The 24,617-nt window shown below is 31.5% G+C and overlaps 1 pseudogene; it reads left to right on the top strand.

The window, feature by feature from the left end:
• The first annotated feature begins 21,483 nt into the window (after nucleotides 1-21,483).
• Nucleotides 21,484-21,602, top strand: LOC120590600 (uncharacterized; annotated as a pseudogene).
• The last annotated feature ends 3,015 nt before the right edge of the window (nucleotides 21,603-24,617 follow it).

Here is a 24,617-nt window from a genome sequence, read left to right on the forward strand (position 1 = left end):
AGTAATTTGGGAGGGGAGGGGGAATGTTTGGCAGATTCCTGAGCTATCTGTGAGAATGGGTAAACTGAAGCTTGCCCAAGGGCCATTTTTAAATTATACTTGCGCTATGTCTGTCTGTCTGCCCATCTGTCCGTCCCTCTGTCCGTCCCTCTGGCCATCCCTCTGGCCATCCTTCCCTTCCTCCCTTCTTCTCTGTCTGTTTCTCTCTGTCTCTCTGTCTCTCTCTATCTCTCTCTGTCTCTCTCACACACATGCATGCATTTAAATGACATACAATTAATTATTTAATGAGATGCAGTTGCAGTTTACTGTATTAGATCTTAAGTGCTGCAGATGCAGAAGGGCAAGTCAGAGAAAGGCTTAATCCTGAATAGTTACAATTGGATGATTGATTGTAATAAAAGACGATAGGAAGAAATAAGAGTAAAATTTATGTACAGTACAGCAAACAGTAAGATCTAGAACAACTGCTTCTAAACCCTCAAAAACATACAGAGGGGAGTAGTGGATATACTAATAGTAAAATGATGGCAGTTCTAGAACCTATTGTCAAATAATCTGAGCATTTTTCCTGAGTCACTCTCTTACTATATGAAGTTCAGTACCTTACCTGAATCTGAGAAACAGATGTTTCTAACAGATGAAACAATTCTCTACCTTTCCTGAAGTCATGGAGTTTTATTTGAAATGTAAGATATGTTAAAATGCTCTGTCAACTATGAAATGAGTGCTGTGTAAATATTTAGGACCATTGTCTTGGCTCTATGGTCTATGTCATTGGAAAGTTTTAAAGTTTAGATGATTTGATTTTAACTGTTGATCATCAGTATACTTTGCTAGGCTTCCAAGCCTTTATTTCCATCTTCCTCTCCAGCTTTGTCTCCCTCTTGTCCCTTATATGCACAGAACTGCCCACCCATATCATATGACTTACATATACTCAACAGTGAAATAATTTGTTCCATCCCTGGAATTTCCTTTCCTTTTTGTCATACTGGTTAACTCCTAAGTTTCTTTGAAAATACAATTCAAATATCTACAATTCTGTGAAAACTTGTCTGATTAATTTAACCAATTATAATGATTTCTTCTTTGTACCTCTATTCTACCTTGTACGTAAATATATCTATTATCCAATCTATGATGGAGTATCATCATTGAATGAATTATTCATCCTTCCTAACTTGTGAGCTCATTAAAGAAATGCCTCACGCCTTATTTATACAAGTGCATAAATGCCAATGAACAAATGAAAGAATGATAAATACTTTAATTAATTATTGAATAATTAAGTAAAAATGATGTTAATCGTTGGCCTTTCTATTTTCTTGGTCATAGGTTAGCAATCTTTGATAACTTCTAATTCTCTTTACATCTCACTTTTACTGTTGTGATAACCAAATGCATCTGAAATTTTTTAAAAAATTAAATAATGGGACTTGATAGCAAATGAGACTTGTCCAGAATATGCCTATTTTTATTCTCTCTAAATCATTAAAGTTTGGTGACATGCATTCGACCAAATATTATAAACTCCAAGGTCTTTAAGATTCCATTCACATGCATCTCAGACTCAGATGCTTTCTTCTTGATGATTTAATTGATATTGCAAACTCATTTAAATTTTTGTTGTTGTTTCATTTTTGTCTAAGTTCTGAGATAAGAATGTTTCTTGCATTGGAGCCAGATTGTAGAAGAATCGTTGAATCATATTTTTGCCTTTCTCTCTGTCTGTCTTCCTTTTTGAGTTATACTGTTTTACTTTTTTTCTTTTTGCAAATTTTTCATTATTGACTCAAGCTGATATCAGTTCTTCTTGGCTATTGACTTTTAATATCTCTGCTAATTTTGGCAGTGCCCATTCTAAAGCTGTCCAAAAGATTGTAGTCTTATTCCTGCACTTAGTTATGGTAGTTCTATTGACAAGATCGACTCTGCTGTGGGTACAGGCTCTTGAATATAGGCCAGCCTAAAAGATTTGTCTAATATAACTAATTAATTGTGTTCATTTTGATTCCATTCTCACCAAACAGCCTTCTGGTTCTGATTTGGCTTTCATTCTTATGTCTGTCTGCATGAGAAGGTGCCTTAGTCATACAAATGTGATTATCCTCATGCATATGACCTCTCACTTTTAATTTTTGTATTAGAATTATAAACTTAGTGACTGGGGCTTAGTCTCAGTAAGATGGCTTAGCTCACAGTATGCTGGCAAAAGCAGGGTTCTGAGCCTTGAAGATAAGTGAAAGAACATGGTGAATTTTCACCTAGGTATGTTGAAAAGCATAGAATCATATTAGGATAAGTTTTTAAAAAATAATACTAATTTTGTGGTTAAACTGGAAGATCAATATAAACTCATGATCTTAATGATCGTTTGTTTTTCTAGATCTCTCACAAATATCTTGTATCATTGGAATTCTCATCATAAACATATCCATGTAAAACAATATGGTAAGTTTTCATAGCACCCTGAAATTCTTCTTTAAAATCTTTTTTTTTCAAAAGAATTGAGTCTATCTGGAGATGATCTCACACAATGGAATGGGGGGTAAGCAAAATAAACCCATAATATCTCATTGTTCCCAGAAATCAAACATGCTTTTAAAATTTTCAGTCATATGTCAAATGATAAAGGTTTAGCTAAATGTTATCTCCAACAGATAAGTTATAATTTATGAATAAAAAAGATAATTTTAATTATAATTAATAAAATTGAGTTAGATGTGAAAAAACATGAGTTTTTAATTATGTCGAATATGAAAAAACTAGAAATAAAGTTTAGTTCATGAAAATTTAATACAAAAGTAGAGCAAGTACATTAAGCCATGATATGTACTTAATTAATTTTAATAGAGAATTATTGATTTTGTTTAAATATGTATAATTGAAAAAAAAATTTCTATATATTTCAGCCAAAGGGGTGATTTCAAAGAACAATGAATAAGTCATAAAGAATCCAACAACCTGTGGCAAAATAAGGTTATCTGCATAACCTTAACCAAAAGTTGTCTATATAAACTCAGTTCCTAATCTCCTCAGCTATGAAACTTCTGGATATCCCTACTAATTATAAAATGATAATAGGGCATAGAGAAGTAAATTGTGAAAAGTGGTATAAGACTCTCTAACCAATATTTTATTGACATGAAGCCAAAACTAGGTAAGCATCAGACTATTCTAAGGCATACAGACTTGGCAAATACCACTTATTCAGCAAGTAAACTTTCATTTGCAAAGAGGCCCAGCCCAATAAACACTGATTCAGGTTTTAATCTACTTAGAAGATGTATCCCATATCCCTTGATAAAATGAGGAATGCATAGGTCAATGAAATAGAATATACAATATCAGCTAGTTTGGTGTTATATTCTTTGATTGAGGATTGATAAAATTACTGTGGATAAATAAATTAAGTCATAACTTCAGGAACACATAAAATTATCTATGTATGATAAGTATAGAAATTAGTATAGAGATAATAATAAAACAAAATAAATCCATGGAATTGATATTTTGAAGTAAGTACTCTAATAATTTTTATAATAACTATAATACTTTATGTGTATGAGGCATTTGGAATCATTTAAAATAATCTGATTCATTAGATTTATGACTTTATTGAAATCTTTTGAGATTTGACTAATTTTGTGTTCAACATCAAAGTGTTTAAGAGATTTTGACTTATACTATGGAAATTTAAATTTATTAATTATATAAGCATCATTAACATTGCTCACTAGATACATAATTTTAACAAATGATCATTAAACAAAGGACACACAGAAAAGAATGTCCATCTTAGCTTCTAAGATTCTGCCTGGGAGCCAATGACCCTGATAAACCAAAGCATGAGAGATCTTCATATCACCTTTCTAGTTGGTGAGGTATAGTTGGGATGAGGAATTATAATTTAGTTTGACTATTAAATAAATGAAATTTACTATTTAAATATAAAGATTTCCCATACTCTGTCCTTTAGATGAACTTGATGTTTAGAGTTTTATCCAACTCAAAGTGATAATAATTGATTTCCTAACCTAGTAATTAAGAAATTTGATTTTTTTTTTTTGTACTCAGTGCCATAGACAAAATATAAAGCAAAATTTCAAATCCTCTAAATCTGAATTCCTTGTCCTACATGACAGGGTGTTTCCCAGAGAATGGGAAATCTAATATTTGGTTCATCCTGTTAGGACAATTTCTTATGATCCAGTGTCCACTTGAAACAAAGTTAATCAGTTAAATTCCATCAATCCAGTAAAAATAAGCCATGAAAGTTATCTAGAACAAGCATATTCTCTCTTTGATATCTATTATGGTCCACAGACCATGGGATTTGAAGGTTTGGGGTTTCCAAACCTTCCTAGTTTGTTTCTATTCAGTTAACTCAATCAAATTTCAATCAGCTCATCTCTTTTCTCCCATCCCCACCACATCATGCTCCTTCCTAGTCCCATGCCTCTGCGGTCACTTTTCCTTTCACTTTCCACCTTATTTCTCTCTTCATCTTTCAAGTTTTCCTACTTGAAATTCTTCCTCCATTGAAAATCTTCCATGCCTACTTCAGCTCTTACTTTTGTTTAGCTTTCTAAAAGGATTCACAGGAATTTTTACAAAAACAATTTTATTGAAGGCAAGCACTACACCCTCTTCATCTGTGTACCACCAATTCATCTTATACCCCACTCGCCAGGTATAGCATGCTGGCTGGGAAGCTATTACCTCCACGCCCACTCACATTTCTGTATTTTACTTGAACATATTAAAGCAAGAACTCTACAAATCACAAATGTTTGCCTTCTGCCTCCCTTCCTGTAAGGCTCTGCATATAGGTATGATAGAGTAAAAAATGGATACCTTGATAAGGGAGAAGAAACTTGCACCTGCTGTCTTTATTTCCTATTCTTCTCATTCATTCAGCAACATATCCTCATCATATCTAGAGATTTTTTTTTCTTTTTCATTTATTTTTCTTCCCCCACACCCTCTAGGCCAGCTTCATTGTTTCACCTCAGAGGTTCCAATTGCAGCTTCTGGTGACCTCCAAATTTTTGAGTTAATGGAATCAGCCAGGAAAAGCCCGTTCTCAAAATTCTGCAGGGCCTTCCTAGCTAGGAAGCATGCCTTCCTCAGAAATCTATGCCACAAGCTTTTAGGTCCCAATAATATCAACCATTGCCCATTGTTTCAAAAGCCTTAGTGTTAGTGTTGTCTCCTGCAGTTCTAATCTCTATGTTTTCTCTATGGAGTGGCATTTAGCAAAATAGAAAATAGAAGCTAATTCAAAAAGATAATGGATATAGGCTGAGTTTTTATGACCTGTACAAGGTAAGAGGTATTCATGTGTGAACTCCCCTGAGCATAAATACATGTTTCAAGACTTAATATATGGGAAGCCAATGAACAATGACTGGGCAGCCCCTCCATAGGCACAGTAGTTATTAATGTTTTCTTTTCAAACATGAAAAACTGGGGCTTGGAGAGACCTCAGTTTCTACAGTGAGTGTTCCATTTTTGCCTTTTCAGTTTTCTACACTTGTTTACTTAATAGCTTAAATTAAATTCTCTTCGCTAAAATAACTATTGAGGTTTCTATAACCTGTCTGGACACTAATTGATATATACATTATCTAAAATATTGGATGAAACAAATATATATGTTGTCCCAATCTTGTCAACTTCCAGGGGCTTCATGATTTGTGGAATCAACTTTTAGCTTAATTCTGGAAATTTTAACAATACAAAGTCCTGAGGAAAAATGCAAGCTTACTAGGAATTGTTTTCATATGGGTCTATATATCAAAGAAAGATATTTTTAATGTTTTAGAATATAAGCTTACAACTTCAGCATGAAACTAAACTAATATGTCAAATGCATGTTCAGTACTATAAGTGACCAGGATAAAGCCATGTTTATACCCTGTCGATGAGCCAAGTAATATTCTTATATGTGGCCATCCAAAATTCTTGCAGGGCCAAGTAACTCAATTGTAGGAGGAAGAAATTCACAATTAAACCATCTTTTTTTTTTTTTAATGTTAAAATTAAACTTGGGCATGTTCTCACACCTGGTTGTGTTTCCATTTAGACATGTTCCCACCACTAATATGTGTTTTTACATACATGTGCAGATTAGATAATTTACATATTTTATCTCATATAATCTTGGTAAAAACTCCTTGCAAGCTAAGTATTATCAGCAGATTATAGATAGTAAAGTTGCAAATCAGATTGATTGAGTAAAGTCATCCAAAAATTCAGTTAGCAATTGCCAGAACCAGGAATCCAATTGTCTGTCTTATTTTCAGTATTTTACATTGTGCCATTGTGATGAACCGCAGGCTGAGAGTAGGAATAATAGAGAAATGGTTCACTCAGACCTAGAGAAGAAATGAGCAGTTTGGTGAACTCTACTCTGAGAATAAAAGAGTACAATAAAAAAGTACAAAAAGATGCTCAATAAATGCTAAATATCTTCTGACTTTATAAGCACCTTTATAATTACTATTTTCTTCATTTATTTATATCCTTCAGTGACTAACAAAATTAATATCTCTTAAATCAAATTATCTAAAACAAGACTAACGAGAGAGAATTCGAACATAATTTGTAACACTTTCTGAGCTGCGGGTGAGGAAATACTCAGAAGGATAGAAAATTAGAAGCAGATTCAAAATTATAATAGGTATCGACTGAATATATACGCATATCCAAAGGAAAAGGTGTTCTTAGGCTCCCTTAAATCTAAACATTGGTTTCATGTACATTTGAGTCTTAAAACTTTAAATATCAATAAACAATGATCTAGCAACTCTTCCATTAGGTACATAGTAACTATTACTATTCTTTTTCCTCAGAGATGAGAAAACAGGCTCAGGCAGACCTGAGTTTCCTATAGCTAATAAAGGTTAGAAAGTTCATTTGAATCCAGTTTTTTAAATCAGATATTATTTTAAATCATATATTATTTAAATCATATATTGTTTTATTTTAAATCATATATTGTTTTATTTTAAATCATATATTATTTCCAAGATGGTGAAACTTTATAAATCAGTTTAATTCCCTATGTTTCTATTCCTGCATGTGGAGTTTTATGTCTCCTTTTTTTTAATAGAAATTAAGAAGCAGTAGGAGACATGCACACCACCACTGTATCCCTTTCACATAATTTCTCCAAGAAGTTTGCCAGTTAGAAATCAAATGGTCAGGGCATCATTGCTTGCCTAGAATGCAAGTGATCTCCAAAAGCAAACTCCATCTAATAGGCATTTTGGATGCTTTTTGTCAAGCAATCTTATTTTCTGAATATAATTGCCTTGTTCAATCAAAGCGTCTCCAACTGCTGTGGACTGGAGATCTCATGATTAAGTTTCTATCAAAGCAATTCCGCCCCAAGTGAAGAAACATGCCTGATTTAAATGAATATCAACAAAAGTGATGATTTTACGCTTTTCATGAAAACAATAATCCCAAAAGCTCTTGTATGTTTCCAGGGACCTTAAGGGTGGCTAACAGATTTATGATCTCATTATTGCCTGAAGCAATAACTCTTCCAATACGTAATTTTTATGCTGTGGGACCACAAAACGTGTGGGAATAAATGTTCTTGAATAAAGGAACTGGCTGTCAGGGCTTTCAAATACAGCAGTTACTAAACAATTGATTTTCACAAAGAAATGAGCTTCTTTTCACCTTAGCTTCCCATGTTTCACCATTAACCTCATCAGAAACACTTGATTCTTTAAATAATGGAAAATGTTATATAAGGAATTGGGAAACATTAATACAAACCTATAATACCATATCCAATTAGTATTTAAATAACAATATTATATAGTATTTTATCTTACTCAATTAATGATAATCCATTTAATGCCTCTTCTATTCCCAGTCTCAAACAGACTCAATGGACAGAAGTTAGAAGAAATGGGTTTCCTTTTATCAGTGGATGTGTTTAAACAAAGACTGAATGGCCATAAGTGAGCATGGTTTCGGAATTGAAATAGATGGAAGATTTTTAGAATTGTTTCATTAGATAGGAATGATACTCTGTATCATAAAATGTTAGGGACTCACGCACCCTAAGAAAAGAATAAAAATATTTTACAGACCCATGAAAATTAAGGACATAAAACAAAGAAAACAAAGCTTCGTCAAATGTTTGTTTCATGCCAGACGTTTTGCTCATTACTTAAATTTTTCCCCAATGTATAAATGAAAATCTAAGAGTTTGAATGGGAATAAGTCAGAACTGGTAACTGGAATAAGATCTATCTAATTTAAAATAAATAAATAAATTAAATGTATTTTCCTAATCCTGCATAATGAATTTTAAAAAACAACAAAAGTTTATACTTTGCCTACATTTGATTTTAATAGGAGAAAAGAAATGAAAGATTCAGTTGACAACACCAAAAAAAAAATCTATAGATTAACTTTAAGTTACACTACACAATCATCGATATCTAAGAGTAATTTTCCCAACTCTACTTCTCTCCAATCCTTTTCCATCATATCACCGTATTTCATTGACCTTATAGCTAGCATTCATTGCTATATGAAATTGTTACTTCATTTTGCTTCATAGTCACTGTTGCTCCAAGAGAAGTATTAAAGACAACAGGCTCAAAATGAAGGCGCTTATGCTAAGCCCCACATCACCAAACAAGACAACTTAATTACAGTTTTAGCTCTCCCAGAAATGGAATTTTAAACCAATCAATCAAAAATCCCCTCAGCAGCATTAAGTAATCTGCGTTATGGTGCTACCCACAATAAAAGAAGTAACCTTGCCATAACCAATCTGCTTTTCACTTAGTACAACTTCCTTGTTCCTGCTCCCTTCTGCCTGTAAAATCTCTTGCCTGTTTGGAGCTCTTTTCTTTCTGCTATATTATATGATGCCTGATTCGCGAATCACCAAATAAAGCCAATGAGATCTTTAAAATTTACTTGTCGAATATTGTTTTTCTTTTTTTTATCAGAAGCAAACTTCTGGGTTTTTTTACTAATATATCCCTAACACCTAAAATAGTACCCAGCAGATTAGAGTCCCAATGAATATTTGCTAAATTGAAGGTAGTTTTACCCCCATGCAATAATACAGGCTTCTCATGTGAAAATGTAATAGTCTATAAAAGGAGGTGATACTGCAGTGGAAAGAAGGCATGTTTCAGGTCAGATGGTTCATCCAGCACCACCAAATCCATTCCCTAACTTAATCTTCACGACTTCAGTATGAAGTGGACAGCGTTATGTTCTCAGACTACGAATGATAATATGACACTTAGAGAATTATAGTAGATTTTACAGAAATACATAAGTAGAGTTGAATCTAATACCCTTATCCTGAGTTCGAGAGACAGGACAGCCATTTCATTTTATTGTTTTCTTATATTGAACTAAACAAAATTGCATGGGAAGGGAACTAAAAATATAATAAGCAAACAGACAAACAACAGAGTTCCCAAACCCGTGATATCAGTAGCTTTCTGGAAGCAAAATTCAAATTACAATGCTGATAGAATCTATGAGGAAGCTAATTGCTAAAAATTAATTCCAAAACACACACACACATTTGAAATTGCATCACTGTAATCTAATTATTTTAATAGACGCTAAACTAATTACACATAATTACTTACAACCTTGAGGTTAAAAATATTGATGCAAAAACTCTGCAGCTATGTAAATGCACTGGTATAATGTTTTAATTATATTCACACACCCAGTTAAGCTAGATAATTCCATTTTATTCTTAAAGCAGTTACTATTGTATTTGAGCCCAAATCATATGGTCTCATTTATTAAAAATTTTAAAAACAAGCTTCTTTTTTTTTTTTTACAAAATTGAAAACTACTCCAATGGATTCAAATTTATTCTTATTCAATTTATTTAGTTCAATGAGGGAAAAAGTCAAGTTGGTTATTTGATATCATGTAGAAAAACAAAAATAAAACCTCACTGATTGACAGAACTATTTTTGAGATAAAAATAGCTAAGTTTTTGTGAAAATATATTCTAATTTCCATATTTAGTGGCTACTTTTGTATAGAGGAAGAGCATGGCTACATTAGGCATCTAAGGTCAAAGGCAACCTAACAAATATACTAGCCTTTTCTAAAAATATAAATTTTTATCTGATAATCCAAGCATTTTATTGAAAAATGATACTACACAGTAGGCATGAATGTAGGTAAACGACATGCTACCATTTTTCAAATTTATAAGGTTATAATTAAATACTTCTCTATAGATTGTGAAGTGTTTTAAATTATATTGTTAGAGTAATTTGTTATCACCATATATCAGTCTCTAGAGTGAGGCATACCACTTCCAAATTATTACCCCCCAAATGCACTGAGCCTCAATTTCCTCACCTAAATGGTCAGACATTCTAGAGACTTTTCCACAAATCTCCCAACAGGTACTTAGCACCTGTTCGATTCATCTGTTCCAGAAAGACTCAGCCAGCTGAGTAAAGGAAATTCTAGGATGTACCCTTTGCCTTCCAGCTTTATTCTCTCTTTTTTGAGGGGGTTTCAAAGATCCTTCTTTCTCCTGATTCCAAGTTAGGAATGACTGCAAACATTTGAAAATAGGGTTGAGCAGAGGACAGTAGACAATTACGAAAAAGATAAATTCAATTTTTCATTCTTGTGCAAGGGCGTAGTATAGTACTAGGTGTGTTACTGTTTGGAATACACTGCTACTTAATTCTGCCCTTTTGATTTCTATCAATGAACTTAAGTTTAGAAGACTGATTCCTTATGAAATAATAATTATAGAATAAAATGGGTTCAGCCTAGAATACCTAAATTGTGAGAATGGCAATGAATGTTTAGTAGAAATGAGGAAGATTTCTATGAAATATAAAAAAATAATAAAAAAAAACAAAGCTTACTTTTACCTCAGCAAAAAAAATCACCAAATGTTCAGAAAGTATGAAGTTTTCACTTCAAATATATATGAAGCTATCATAAAATATGCCAGAATATGCTACAACTTCCTTTGCTTCAATTCTTAATCATCTTCCGTTTCCTACAACTAGCTAACAATGTAATTAATCTCACAATCCAGGATATTTTGTAAATAGGAGGTATGGGATATTTTCATATTTCATTTATAAGATATTTTTACAACTAATTAAAATACATATATTTAAATAAATAAAACAAAATATATTTCAAAACTAAATTATATTATTTATCTAAATAATAGTAATAACAAGAATAATGATTTGGTATATATTCATATAGTATTTTAATTATTTTCTTAGCTATATCTGTTTTTAATGTTATGCAATATTTATTTTTCTAGGGTAAAAAAGGATGCTTTTTGAAGTCATTAAATTTTTGTCATAAACTTTCCTATAATCTTCTTTAATATTGCATTTTATAGTTATAATTTTTCAACTTATATTATTTTAAGATTTGTTTAAATACTAATACATAGTATTTATAACTTTACATAATTTGAATATTACATAATTTTAATTGAAATATATTCTTTCTGTGAGTGCTGAGTTACATAGTCAACTCAAAGAAAATTCTGATAGATGTTTTACTTTTATGATTTTGCTAATTGAAATAAAGATATGTATTCTCTCAAATATGTTCACAGCTATTATCTTTTTGCCTTTACTTAAAACCTCTTCTGTACTATTATATTTACAAGAAAAACATCACATAAGTATTCTTTGTCTATAATTGTTTTTAATGTTCTGCCAAATTTAAAGGCTATGAAATTATAGGCTTTTTATCTTTGCTCATTCTGGTCAAGAGTATAAACATATATAATTAAAAATATGCTATCCAATTAAAAAAATAAACTTCCCCTTAAGTTTTATATATTCCAACCCCCAATTGTAAAATTATTATTTTAAACTTATAATTGTTTGACAACTAGTTCAAATATTTCAGTCTCTCTCATACTTTTGTACAGATCAACTTCATGTTTTTCCCTTTGCAAACTTTGTTTTCTATAAATGCAATTCACCAAAAGCTTGAAAAGCTGAAGCTTTTGGGTCTTTATTCATTAAAAGTTTTGATTAAAGATCTCAATTGATTTTATTAAAAAGTAGAAACAAAATGAAGACCTCTAATTTAAAAAATATTTTTATTTATTGTTAAAAAGCAGCACAGAGATACTATGCACATCACATATTAAAGTCTTTTTTTTCCTAGTCAATGTCAGTTTTGCCATTAAAATTTTGAAGTCACTGTGTATCTGTAAACAGATTTTTAAGTTTCAATATCCCTAGTTTATACCTTTGTAAATATGACAGCTTGGATAAACTAATACATTATTTATGCATCAACACCAATTATGAGTACATAGCTCTTCCTTAAAGTTGCTTAATGTAGTAATTTAGTGACCAACAGAATCTAGTCCCCAGGTTTTCTGATTTAGTAGTTTAGTGATGCTCAAGTGAATTTCTATATTAAATATCACTGTAAGAACAAACAATTTTACCTTCATATTTAACTTTTAACTTTTAATTTACAGAAAATTCAAAATATCAGATGTTATACTTTAATAGAATGACTTTCCAAAACTTTATGCTAATTCTATAATTGGATGAAAATTTGAAACATTATTATAAACAAATTAATTGATTTCCTATTTTAAACTTCAGACACCACTGATATAAAACTGATATCACTTTTAACTCTGTATAAAGTTTTTCTTCAGTAAATAGAATGAATGCATTACCAGCTACTGCAGCACTTTACATCCACGAGAATATTGGAAACAAAAATGAGCAAAATTAACTTAGAATAACAATTATCTGAGGTTGTCGGAAGCCGTGCTTCACAGAATGATGTATAAAGGCACCTATTGCTACAGGCTATATTAAACTGACATCTTTAAACTTAATCTTCTAAAATAAAAAAACTGCTGAAGTAGATGCCAGCGATTCTTTAGCAGTGATACACCTTCTGGCTTAAATGTGGTTGTTGAAATTACTATAACCCCCATGGCAGGTATTTTAAGCCCAAAAATATTTTGTTCAAATTATACTTCATTATCTGCTTTCTTGAGAAATTAAGAGCTTTATAAATTCTTACACAAGATCTTTTTTCCTTTTTTTTTTTTGCAAAGTTCCTTACTGCTGAAGTGATTTATTTTAAAGTAGAATAGTGTTGTCAAATAAAATAGTTATAGATGTATGTCATTTAGTAGATGACAAAACCACTGTAACAAGAACATCTAGATAAATTTCTATTCTCTCTACAGCAGCTTTGCTCAGCCTCGGCCTCAATTTTCTGCACATATTTAACATTTATTAACCTGAATTTCACCATATTTCTCACTTAAGCTATCAACTGGCAGCCTGGCAGCCTTGTAACTTTCACAATTCATGCCAAGGCCTCTACGTGTTCATCAAAGGCAGCACCATCAAATATCACTAACCGAGCCCAGAAGTTAGCTATCTCTGGTGGCTGCGTTTTAATGTATCATTTTATCAGTCCTAGTTCTGCATATTGTCCTTTACCCTGTGTCTGGAACGGGTCAGGAAAAAGAAGACGGGTTATACTGGGTCACATTTCAAATTTAATCATATTTTAGAGTAAGAACTCTGTATGTTGTCTATGCATCCCATATACCATCATATGAGATCATGGCAGGACACTTAACTATCAAGTGAAAGACTACCAAATCCATCCTGGTTTATTTTCAGGAAGTCATTATGCTGCTACTTTATTTTATTTTTTTTAATTAAGAATCTGAGAAAAATGCTAAGCTGAACAGGATATCTAATAACAGGCATATGACGTAACTGTCTTTTATCACTCTACCTAAACAACAGTATTCAATCTTAAGTGTTTTATAATGCTTTTATGTGTGTTGGGCCTATATCAACTAGAGTTTAATTTTTACTAAGAGGTCCTAAAGGCAATTTTGCATAGAACTAATAGTGTAGGCTCCAGAGTCAGATCTTTTTCATCCAAATTTCAGCTCTACCACCTTCTAACTCGGTACCTTGGACAACTTACTTTAACTACTCTCTGTTCTACTGACCACATCTACACTCTGGGAAAAATAGTATTGACCTTAAAGCTTTGTCGATAATTGAATAGCATATTCAAAGTGCTTAGAATAGTACCTAATAAGTAGTAAGCACTCAAAAATGTTAACTGTTATTATTATTACCATACTCTATTGAAATGATCAGTTTATATTGGTCTCTCCCATTAAACCTTAAGTACCTCAAAAACAGACTATTATTATTATTGTTATTGGAACAACATCTAGCTGAGGTAAATGTGTAGTAGACATTTAATAAATGTGTTGAACAAATTTGAATAAGCATGTACTACTTCTTTCATCGTATTTAACCTATTGTATTATAGCTGATTAAGCATTTGAAACCCACTACATAGTGAGCATCAGGATGAAAGTATTCATGTTCAATTCATCTTACATATCTAGTATTTTTGTTATATGTGAGGGGCTCAATTAATGTTTAATGAAAGACAAAAGTGTTCTTCCCATTTTCCAGCTGACTGATATTTAGAAAGTCCTAAGTCTTTTCTTTTTTTTTATTTTGTTTTTTTTTGTTTTTTTTTTTTTTTACTTTCTAAACATTGTTCTGTGAAAGATGGTTTGGAATAGAGAAAGGAGAAAAAAGGACTTCTTTAGTCTATTTTAATAGAGTAGGACAGCATGTCTCTAAGTGTGCTCCACAAAAGAGTGATTCTTCTACATGAAGCCAGCGGCTTTCTAGAATGATAAAAAGCTAAAAGTAGAAATTTTGTTCAAAGATACTTGTTCCTGACATTGCTTTATTCCCCTGGAGTAGCAATTTTGCTGATACCTAGAGTGTTTATGAACCAGGACAAACTAAGGTTTGTTCACATTCTGACAAACCAAAGTTTATAAATTAATTGGTTAAATTCTTCAAGAAAATTAACACTGATTTGGAGAATTAAAAATTGTGGCCTGGGAGGAAGTGAGATTTCAGACTTGAGAAAACCTGCCTTGCTTGGGCAGTGTCACAGGCAGCAGCCCTACCATTCCTGCTTTTTCCTTTCCCCTCTAACTTCTTAAGGACCAAGAGAAGTTTTGCATAGATAAGCAAATTGGCTATGTTAGGTGTGCATAGATACTTCTGATAAATTTTTGTATTCCTGGTAAAATTCAGGAAGCTAAGAGTACAGACTGTTTATATATAATACATAGTTTAAAAAGTTTCCTTTGTTAAATATATTTTGGAAACCCAGGCTTCCACAAGGGTAAAAATTAGTGTGTATGTTTCACTAAAAAAAATGCAAACCTTTATTATGCTAATATGTGTTCTGCATCTCCAATAAGGAAAAAGAATTTGCAGCATATGTACAATCTATCTGATCACAGAAAATTCTGTAAGCCTAGTGTAATATGAAATGAACTCTGGGAAAAAATAAGCTAATCAAGAGATAATCAGAGCCTGAACAATAGTGTTTGCAACATTTAAAACGAGTTAAAATTTAGAGCTAAATTTCTTCCCCATATTATAGGATTTCATTTTTCCTATAAGAGTTAGATCTTTTTGAATTCATTTAGATACTTCCTATGCAATTTCTTTTTAGACAGATACCCACAGAAATGTACATGTACACATGCATACATATATAAATAATTATAAGAAATTTGGAAAAATAACAGAGTTGATTGGTAAAAAAATATTCTCTCTTAAATATAATTCTTGTTACATATCTTTGTCCTTGTAGTGCTTTAAAATTTTTGTTTACGTATTAGAGATTATAAATATTTGATTTTAATGGTTGTATAATATCTCAATCCTGCAGTTAACATGTTTGAGCAAAAAATTCCTATATATGTCAGCTTATTTCCTGGGTAATGGGGAATGAAATTGCTGAAGTAAAAGGTTTGAAGTATTATGGCTTTTGCTATATATAATTTCATGACTACCTGAGGGTAGAGGGGTGGGAGAGTATGGAAGAGTACAAATAGTGAAAAGTATTTGCAAAGGAAATCAACTTGTAACATTCATTGTTGCAAAGCTTGTCGTGGTTGAAGAATATCTTATTATGTTAAATAATAAAATAATAATAATTAATGTAGTGTTACTATATTAATTAGCATTATCATTAAAGTAGTAACACTCACTTAGTTTTTGACATGTACCAGATATTATATTAAGCATTTTACACTCATTATCGTTTTAATCTTGACAAAACTCTAAGGTACTTACTATCATTATTCTCATTTTAAAAAATAGGATTTGAGGCACAGAGATGTTAAGTAATTTACCCAAAGTCCTACTGGGCTAGCCAGAAGCAGAGTCTAAGTACAAATTCAAACAGTCAAATTTCAGAGCTCTCTTTCTTAATCATCATCCTTTAGCAGTTAAGAGAACAATATATACATATATGCCACTCGACCAATATGCAGGTACCTATAATACAGTTCTGGACATAATCAACCACCTTGCCTGACTAGAAAACTGATGAGACTCAGAATTGTTGGGGATAGTTCTTATATGCCTTTTTCTGTTTCTTCTTTTCTCATATTTATTCTGATCATCCAGTTTCCTCTCTGCATTCTTAACTTCGGCATTAAGTTCTTTCCCAAATAGACATTGTTCTTTCCTGATATCTGGGTTAATATAATCGATTAAAAATCAATGTTATTTCTACAAATATGAGATAGATATAAAATAGGAATTATACTTTCAATGGGCATGTTAATTATAAAGCACGTATAGAATCACATGCACATATGTACATGCATTCCTGTTCATAGCTCTTATGATCCAAAGTAGCAAGTAATATTCACAGGGAAGCAAAAATTTTCATGATCATTTGGATGGAAAATCTCTAAAAGTTCCAATTCCGTGTCTTTTATCTAACATCCTAGAGGCTTGTCTAGCTGATAATCATATTCTCTAGACCTAGATAATTTATTTTCCCAATCAATGTTTAACTAGATCCTGGATATATTTCACCTTAGTGAGATGAAACAACTTTGAAATTGTAATTTGGACTTACTCAAATATTCTCAGTCTTAATTCCATCAGATTTATTTTCTAGTAAACATATACGAAGTTAGGTTATCTATATTCTCCATGTAAAATATTAATTCCTTTGTTTAATATTTCAGATATAGTAGAATTTGGATATATTAGAATGGGTTCAGCATTCCATTAAGCATCAAATATGTACTGCTAATTTTTTTCCTGGCAAATATAAGAAATACAGTTATTCTTACATTTGTCTTATGAACTGACCAATGCACAATAGGACCTGGTTCATTGTAGGTATTCTTTTTTTACAGAATAAAATAATTAATAAAAATAAAACTATAAATATTACACTTATACCCATAAAGGCTTTATAATTCATAAACAGGAGGGCTCTCACTTCTTGAAATAGCTCCTCCTTAGCTATGCAAAACTTCTCTTTTGCTAGTTTTGAGTTTTTTATTTTGCCTAAATCTTTATAACTAAATAAAATTAAAAAATAAGTGTTAATGCCACTTGGGTTGTTCTAGAATGTATTTTAATTTATATACAAAGTACATTTGATAGTCCAATGTAAACACAAGCAAGAAAAACTGTATGACAGGGTGAAGATCTCTTATTTTCTTCTACTCTTATCCTACTAAAGTAAATGTTTCTCCTTTGTAAACAATTTTGATGAAAATAGTAACGACTATCACCAATCAGATGCACAAGGTTTTTAGCGGAAATATTATTTCAATATGAATCAGGGAACTGGATTTTCAAGCTTCTGTGATGGTATCTCAGGAAGGCCATAAAAAATAAAACATTTTTGCCAATAAAAAATCAAATGGCCTAAAAGAGTTCACAAATTTTGATCTATATTATTTTGGGGATAGCATGTAAGATTTTGTTTTAATAAAAAAAAAAAATTTACTCTTTAAAAACTTTCAAATAAATGTCATAAGATATTGCTGCTGAAGATAAAGATGTATGTTAAATTTATTTTATACTTCCTTGCAGCATTTAGTAATGCCGTGTCTGGCACATAGTAGTACTTTAATAATTTTGCACTGAAATACAGAATCAATTAAAGAAGGTGTTATGAATTATTCTATAAAGAATTACTTATGGGTATGAAAAGTATATCAAGGGCTGCCTTTCTTGTGTCATACTTGATACATCTCCAGAGTCATTCCTCCCAAATTTCACTTCTGGTCAGTCACTGGAGTCATATCTCTACAACTGATATGACTCCTTCACTTCTGGTGCACTGACTTATTCAAAGGGCTAGTAGAGCAAAGCTCATTTACAATAATATAACTTGCCTAAGATTTAGAACACTCAAGTTTTGTTCCCACTTTACCACCTACTCTAGAGAATTCATTTAACCTCCCAGAGTCTTAGTTTCCTCATCTGTTTAATTGGAAGAACAGTATCACATATTTTTGAGCAAAGATTGCTTTGAGATATCCAATGAAATAAGTCAAAGTGTTTTAAAAATTGTAATGTGCTAGGAAAATGTCAATAATTGTGGCTGAAACTGAATGTTCATCAATTTGCCTGGATCTTTCCTAATTTACCTTGTAACCCAGCTGAGTTTATGCTTGTTTTTGTAGTATATAGAACTAATAATCAAAATTTCTATCAGCCATATAATGACAACAGTGGGTAACATAGAGTGCTTACCATTTAATAGTCATTGGTTTCGGTGCTTACATTTAATTTTTACAAGCATTATGTGAGGTAGATACTAATAGTATCTACATAACACATATAGGCAAATTAAAGCTTAGAGAGGCTCAACAACTTGCCTGAAGACAAACAGTTATTATGTGTGAGAACCCAATATCCAAAACCAAGAATAACTGACCCCAAAGTCTACATGATGGAACAATTAAAAATCATGCCCCCTTCCAACACATCTGAATGAATGTCTTTCTTTACTCTTCTCTCTGCATTGGCCAATATGAAAATGCCAGGTGTAAAAGCTTCTGAGACCTCATCTGACAAAATGAGATTCCAGAGAGAAATGAAAATTAGGCCACACATTTAATATAAACAGAGGTCAGACTTGAGAGGCCTTATCTATTAAATAGCAGCAGTTTAAATAGCTTGAAAGTCCCTTCTCACACAGAATAATCTCTGCAAATTCAATTCAGTTACATCAATGTGATTATGAAGTATGTAATGACTTATAAAAATTTAAATTTAGAAGCAAACAGATTGATGTGTGCTCTGCTGACCAGAGCCTATTCTGTAGAAATGGGCACAATTTTATGCAAATCGCTTCAAATGCAGTTCTTTCTCCTAAACTATATGAAACTGTGCATTATTTCTTGGGCAGCAGAAACCTTGCCTGGCATCTGAAAGCCCACTGCAAATCCAAATGTGGATGTGAGAGAAAAGTACTAAGGATAGGAGGGGTTTCAATTTTCAATATCAGAAATTGACAAATGCATTGAAGCTTGATGTTAATTTAATGTGATTTAATAGAAAAGCTTGGAATTAGAATCAGAAAGAGCTGGGTTCAAATTTGATATGGGTGATTTCTGCCCTTGGGGAAGTTGGCTTCTCTTACTTCCAATGTTTATCTCTCTTTTGTTTTTTCAAAAAACATTTATTGAGAACCTCTACCTGGGAGATAGATCAACATAGAGGCCCTTGCTAAAGTCATTTATAGTCTAAAGATAGGGTAGATATAAAATTGGATAAAGGACATAAGCTCTGCAATATTGGAGTAAGAAAATGGTGGAGGTGAAGAGAGAGTTATCAATCTCACTTCAGTAGGGTAGGCTTTTGAGGAAAGATAGTACTTGAAAAGTATATCTTTATAGATGGTAAATAAAAATAATTATATGCATTTAGTATGGCTATTATTGGGAATAAATACAAAAATATATATTATGACTGATCATAATAATCTACATTAAATGCTGGTTTTTTATATTATTATACTAGTATAAAACAAGGAATTAGCTTTTACCTTTCAAAACCTATTTTACTATTATGTTTAAACAAATATTTTGTTAATATAATAATTGGTTTTATCTTGTGCTCTTAACTAATGTTCACCAGACTGAAATTCCCATAAATGGCACAAGAGCAGTCAAGACACTATATTCCAATTCAAAATGTGCCCTTTATTCCTAGCAATATAAATGCAGTTGAGCCACTTATATTCCACCTGCCAGACACATGAAAATGAGTAACCGAATTAGGTAGAGGCACAAGAATCTGCCCATATGCTCTTGGCTCAATTATACTCACCTTCATCTGTAACTCCTACTCACCTCCCAACATCAATCCAAAGGCTTTTTTGCCTCTCAACTCATTTTCTGTTAGTCTCTTTGTTTTGCAACATATCTCAGCCATTGCATCTAAAGATGTTTGTCCTGGACTCCCCAGAACATGAAGAATTTATGAAAAATATTTTCATTTTAAAAGAGATCTAAATATTACTAAAGTTTATAAGAAGTAGCTCCAAACTGTGCTTCTATCTTTAGATGTTGTCTTCCCAACCACTTCCCAGGGATCTAAGCCTTTCAATCTTTTAAAAATATAATTTAATGCAAAAAATTATTATAAATGTAGAGCTTGATGAATTTTCACAAAGTGAACATACCTATGTAAACTTTATATGCATCAAAAATAGAATATTGAAAACACCTCAGAAGTACTCCATCCTCCTTTCCAAAAAGTAATCATTACTCTAATATTTAATACTATAAATTGTTCTTATATTTAAATATATAAAAATGAGATTATATAATATACATACTGTTTTATTTATGGTATTTTTTACTCAATATTATGAGATTCATGACTTTTGTTAAATTAGGTGGTTTATTCTCATTATTATACATTATTCTATTGTAAAAATGCACCAATATTTTATTTATGCATTTTATTAGTGGATATGCATTATTTCCAGATTTTGTGTATTACAAATAATGACACTATGAATATTTAGTACATATATTTGGTGTGCATATATGCACTATTAGAAATATACCTAGACTTTGAATTGGTGGGCTCTTGGATATACATAAGTTCAACTTCAGTAGATAGAGACAGTGTTTCAAAATGGTTCTACAATTTCTCAAACTTCCAAAGAGTGGATAAGAATTTAAGATGGTTTTTATTTTCACCAACATATTTTAGTCTTTTTAATATTAGTTATTCTGGTGGGTGTAGAGTAGCGTTGACTTATGGTTTGAATTTATATTTTCCTTATCTCTAATGAAAGTGATTCATTTTTCATAAGTTAAATAGCCATTAGCATAGTGTCACTTGTGATATCCGTATCAAATCACTTGCTCATTTTTCTAACTAGGTTGACTATTGTAATTGGCAGAAAAACAGAACTCCAAAATGCCATACCTTGATCTTAGAACTTGTAAGTATGTAAATATGTTACCTGACATAGCAAAAAAAAAGCTTTGTAGGTATGCTTAAGGTTAAGGATCATGAAATGGCAAAATTATCCTGGATTAACTAGGTGGCTCCAGTGTAAGATTTCATGTGAGTCTACGGCCGTGCAACCCTGAACAAGCCCAATCCCTTCTGATCTTGGAAGCTAAGCAGGGTCAGACCTGGTTAGTACTTGGATGGGAGACCACCTAGGAAGACCAGTTGCTGTAGGTATAAAAAAAATAAATAAGAGATTGTAAACTGACAAGGTCCTTGCAATCTGTGAGGTCAACCAAGGGTTGTCTCACTTAAAAAAGAAAAAAATTTCACATGAAATACAAGTGGAAGTGGAAGGCAGATAAATAGGTTGAAATGATGACAGTGTGAGAATAATTTGACATCCTGTTGCTGATTCCGAAATGTAAATGTATCCCTAAAAGAACTGGAGAGATATCCCTAGGAGCTGAGGGCAGTCCCCAGTTGTCAGTCAGCACTGATATAGAGAGGTAAGCCTTACAACTGCAGGGAACTGAATTCTACCAACACCTGAATGAGCAAGGAAATGGATTCTCCCCTGGAACCTATAGAAAGAAATGTAGCCCTGCTAACACTAATTTCAATCCAGTCAGATCTATGATACATTTCTGACTTGCAAAACGGCAGGAAAATGAGGTTATGTTATTTTAAGCCACTAAATATGTGGTAAGTTGTTATGGTCACAAAAGAAAACTAATACAACCTATCTTTTTCTTACTGATTTGTGTAAGTTCTTTATTTATTTATTTATTTTTTAATACGAATTAAACATTGCAAAGACCATATCCCAATCTGTGATTTTCTTTTCTTCTCTTAACGGAATATTTTGATAAAAGAAGTTCTTAATTATAATACAGTCCAATTTATAAATCTTTTCTATATAGCTAATTAATTATGTGTCTTATTTAAGATTTAGCTGACTACACCAAGCTTATTAAGATATTCTCTCGGTTATCTATCACATTTAAGTTTATAATACACTTGGACATATTTTTGCATAAGGCATGGTATGCACCGTTTCATTTCTTTCCAAGTAGATATCCATTGGATCCTTTATCATTTATTTAAAAGACTACTTTTTCCCCTCTTCTTTTCCAGTTCACCTTTGTCATACAATAAGTGTTTCTATATACGTGTTTATTTCCAAAAATCTCTTTTCTTTTTATCATTTTTATTTGAATCAATACTGTATAATTTTAATCTATTGTACTTTTAAAAATCTTGACAATTGATATTAAAAGTCACCCAAATTTGTTCTGTAACACTGTGTGTTTGTTTTGTTTTTCCCCTTGGCATTTTTATATATATTTTAGAATTAGCTTCTATACCACCCTACCCCCTGCCCCCTCCACACACAAATTCCTGCTAGGATTTTATTTAGAATTTATCAAGTATATAAATAAATTGGAAAGAATTGGTATGCTTATAATATTGTGTCTGCCAATTCATGAACATGGGATATCATTTCCTTTGGGTTTTATCTATTTTTTCTCAATTATAGGTTATAGTTCTCTGAAAATATCTTATGTATCATTCTTTCGATTTATTTCTGTACATACGATGTTTTGTATTATGAAAACTTGTGCTTTGCACATTTTGTTTTCTAATTGTTGATTACATATAGAAATTGATATGTTATAAGAACTTTATATACAGAAAATTTTCTAAATCGCTTAATTAGAAGGTTGTCTACAAATTATAATGTGTTTTCTATACATACAATAGTGGCATTTTTGAGTAAAAGTTTTCTTTCTTTCTTTAATTAGTTTGCCTTTTAGTTATTTAATTTTTACCTTATTCTTGACTAGATATCCTATATTATATTAATAGGCTTCCACATTTTGTTCCTATGCCAAAGGAGAACATTTGATTAGTTTATTTTTAACTATAACATTTACTGTTAAATTTTCTTTTAGATACTTTATACAAAAATAAGAAATTTCCATCTATTCCTAGCTTCCTAATAGTTTCTTTTATAAATAGGAATTACATTTTAGTAGGTCCTTTTCCTGTAGCTATGGAGGTGATCATGGACTTTTTTCTCCTTTATTCTGACAATGTGGTAAATTATATTAATTGATTTTCAACTCTTTAACTAATCTTGTATTCCTGGAAAAGAAAAATCTTCACTAGAGTTTTGGGCATTATTCTTTTATTTATTGATGAAATTGGCTAATAATAAGTTATTTAGAATTTTTGCATATATGTTAATGAGAGAAATTAGGCAATTAATAACAGTTTTGAAATACAAGAAAAAATAGAACTGTAAGGAAAAAATGATGTGGTCATCTAAATAAATGCAGAAAAAGTACTTGCAAAATCCATCATTCATTCTTGATAAAACTTCATCAAACTGTGGATAGACTGGAATTTCCTCAACCTTATAAAAGAAGTCTATAGCCAATATTATATTTAATGGTCAAAGACTCAGTTACCCCATCCCCCAAGATCAATGATGCTTGCCCTCATGACTTCCATTCATTCAACTTTGTACTAAAGGGTAGCCAGTACTAATATGCAAGGAAATAAATATAAATAGCATCTAGATTATAAAGAAAAATGTAAAATTATCTTTAACGATAGATGACATAATTATCTATGTAGATAATCATATGAAATTTACAGAAAAAGCTTCTAAAAGTTTTTACAGAGTTGTAAGATACAAGAATTTTATATATATTTATATAGCAATTATACTTCTGCATACTAGCAATAAACAATATGAAATTACATTTTAAAAACAATAGCATTTATAATATCAATTTATGAAGTATTTAGGGGTAATTTTATGAGCTATATACAAAGTAGATAGGGTTTGTATGCTGGGTGGTAAAGTGTCTTACTCGCTTCCTTTCTATTAGACATTGGATAAGATCTGTATAAGCTTATATTTCCACATTGGTAAATGTGCAACAAATTTCTTGCACTTTCTTTGATAATATAAGGATCGACATATTTCATGCAAGAGTCAGCATGATACAGCGTAGAAGGAATTTAATAAAAGACAATTGCAGTTTGAGACTTAGTCCCAGGAGGAAACAAAGTTTCATGCAAAATAATTTCTTTGGAGAAAATTTAATGAAACAACACTTTATAGATGGATGTGAAAGGTTTACAGAAGTCAATGTGGTGGTAAAAAGGGAAGGAAACAGTGATTCTGGAGCTTACTGAAGGCTATTATCACAGAGCAGGAGATGGACAATAAGAGCAGTG

Source organism: Pteropus medius, unplaced genomic scaffold (genome assembly GCF_902729225.1).
Source record: "Pteropus medius unplaced genomic scaffold, Ma_sr-lr_union100, whole genome shotgun sequence".
Taxonomy (NCBI): Eukaryota; Metazoa; Chordata; class Mammalia; order Chiroptera; family Pteropodidae; genus Pteropus; species Pteropus medius.